This window comes from Panthera leo, chromosome C1, assembly GCF_018350215.1.
Source record: "Panthera leo isolate Ple1 chromosome C1, P.leo_Ple1_pat1.1, whole genome shotgun sequence".
In the NCBI taxonomy this organism is placed as follows: Eukaryota; Metazoa; Chordata; class Mammalia; order Carnivora; family Felidae; genus Panthera; species Panthera leo.
This window is the reverse complement of record NC_056686.1, coordinates 260,988-264,074: the sequence shown is the minus strand read 5'-3', so window position 1 is coordinate 264,074 and position 3,087 is coordinate 260,988.

Genomic DNA, 3,087 nt, shown 5'->3' with positions numbered 1-3,087 from the left:
ACTCGGCTGCCACCTCTGGGCCCAGCTCACTCTGGCTGCCCTCCCTCCTCAGGGTCACATGGGGGGGGGGTCCTCCCTCCCCGCCAAGCACAGTGCCCCTTTAGACATGGCCCACACCCCTATCATCAAACATCCATGGACGGGGTCACCTCCGTCCCTTTGGGTTCCAGGTCACCTGTCCTGCTCTCTGAAGGTGTGGCTCCCATCCGGGGTTGCTATCCCCGGACCCCCCTGAGGCATCGACTTCTTCCTCATGTCTGGGCCCCCAGCCAGCTCTGGTCAGGCGAGAGTACACGTGTGTACATGTCAACACCCGCGTGTCCTGTGGACGGACTCCGGGAGCATCTGCGAGGGGCTTGTCTGGGGTCCCAGGGTCCTGAGCAGACTCCGTGTCAGGCACTGAGGTCAGGATTGGGATGCAGGTAGGGTTCACGAGGAGAGGCTCGCACACGGGCGTGCAGCACGCGTGTGGAAACGCAGGCGAGCATCCGTAGGCAGGTAGACAGGCGTGTGGCACGGGCGTTCACGTGCGGGGCTGCACACACGTGCACACGCAGCGTCCCCAGGACTCTGTCCCCGCTTCCCGATGCCAGGTGGTAACAGTGAGGGAGGGATGGCATTGGGCCATTGAGGGAGCAGCTCTGCCCTCAGAGGAGCAGGGCGGGGGGGTTCCACCCGGCAGGAGCCTCTGTGCTTCTGGCTGTTCGCAAGGGAGGCTTTCTGGGTTCTTTTCCTTAGGGAACCCCAGAGGAGACCAGCTCGGACCCCGGGCCTTGAGCAGGAGGGTCTGTGGTGGCTGGGAGGGGCCTCGGGCAGGGGCTGGCCGGGAGGGGCCTGAGATGCCTCCCTGTGTGTGTGGCGGGGGGGGGCGCGGGGGGCTCTGCAGGGCCAGAGTGGACCAGGAGGTGGCTGGGGGTGCGGTGGGAGTTGGGCCTAGGTCAGCTCACCCCAGGCAGCTGTGGGGAGGCCCCCGTGGTCAGATGCCTGCTCCCCCAAGTCTCTCACACCCCAGTGCCATCCCCATCCTGGGGAACAAAGCTGAAAGGGAAGAGCGGTCTAGGGACATCGGCCCTGACCGGTGCCCAGTAGGGAAGGAGCAAGTCCCCGATTCCGGGAGATACGGGTGCAGGACCAGAAAGACAGAGGAGCAGACCCACAAGACGTGGGATTTCGTGCAGGAAAAGGAGGAGCTGGTCATTCACCCCCTGGGGGTGGGGGGCGCAGATGCATGTAGAGCCCTCCTGACAGCATTCACAAAATAGGACACCCAGAGCCCAGCGCTGCAGGGAGGACGGGTACAAAGTCGACCACATAGCATATTGTACAATACAACGCAGTGTGTGCACTCACAAGAGGAAAAACACCCAGATACAAAGCGCTGAGAAAGGAAAGAGACCTGAGCAAACTTAAACTTCAAGACAAGGCTGGCAGAAGGGTTGTAACGAGTCTCACGGGATCAGGGGAGACTGCCCACCTCCTCCCACCCCGTCCTCCCCCTCAAGGGCACCCCTGGGCACGTTCGCTGGAGATGCCTGGGGGCGTCCTGGCTTTTGCTCAGGACCCAGGGGTCCCGAGGCCACCCCGCCGCCACCCGACGCTCCTTGCTAAGCCTCCTTCCGTTGTGGGGGACACCTCTCCCCCTTGTCCTTCCCCTTCTCTGCCTTTTGTCTTTTCCGAAGCAAATCCCAGCTCTGGGCCCGAAGCGGAAGCGAAAAGCAGCCCTGAGTGACCGCAGCCGCCGGGAACCCAGGAGGGCGCCGATGTCTCCAGGAGCCCAGGAACTGCGGCTGGAGAGACGCTGCCTTGGTTTCCGGGCTAAGGCCTCGTGCCGCCAAGAAGCTGCCCATAGAAACGAAGCACATCTCTGTCTAAACACAGAGCAACTACATTTTCCTTTGCGGGTCCTGCCATCTTAGACCCCAAGTTCTCCTCCACGCGCTGCCCATAACCTAACGCCAGCAGCCACCGCTCGGGGCGCCCTGCCGAGCTCCAGAACCCAGATCCCCAGAAGCTAGGGCAGGGCCATCTGGTGACCTCCCCCGCAGCTGCCACGCTCAGGGCAGTGCTGACCCAAAGCTGGAGAGAGCTGTGATCCCGGCCGGGCAGCGAGCGGACTCCCGGCCCACAGACTCCTAGCGGAGAGGGCAGAATGGGGTGTCTCGCTCAGGTCGAGCCAGAGCCTGTGTCAAGCAAGGACGCAAGTAGTTAAGGGTACCGCAGCTACCAGATCTCAGGGACACCAGCACCGGCTGACGACACCCCAGAACTGATAACAGGCGGAAGCAGAGGAGGCCTGCGGGGGCCCTAGACTGATTAAATCCCTTCAAAAAGGCAAGGATCGGGGCGCCTGGGAGGCTCAGTCGGACAAGCGGCTGACTTCGGCTCGGGTCATGATCTCACACTTCACGGGTTAGAGCCCCACGTCGGGATCTCTGCTGACAGCTCGGAGCCTGGAGCCTGCTTCGGATTCTGAGTCTCCCTCTCTCTCTGCCCCCGTGCCCCCTTCCTCAGAAATAAACATTAAAATAAGCAAATAAATAAATTAAAAACTCATAAAAAGGGGAGGGCTCTTGCAGCAAACTGTCAGACTCCTCAGGTGACCGCTCTGTGCCCGCCCACTTAAAAAGGCAGCTCTGAAGGCAGGCGGAGATCTGGCACGGCTGGAACCTAACAAGCAGTGAGCACCCGGGGCTGACTCGGGCCCACCGAGGCCCTGTCTCCACTGTGTGCTCACAGACTCACCTGAGTTTGGTTCGCCAGCTCCCCACCCCCTCTGTGTCTTGCCTGTTGTGTGGCTGCTCTTGTGTTTTGCTCTGTGTGCTGTGTGAGAAGCCAAGTTTAATCACGTGGTGAAATGTCATCGAGTTTGGAATCCTGAACTTGCTTTATAATTGTGACTAACTCTGCCTTCCGACTGGGTAAGGCTGACCTGGTGGAAAGACACAACTTGCGTGTGCGCCCTCCTAGCGTGCTCATGACACCTGGGGAGGACGGCCCCTCTGTCCTCCGTGCTCCAGGGGCTACCACTTGGGCCAGGAGCACAGCTTTTGGCCACTGTTCTGTCCCTCCCTTCAAGAAACGCAGCGC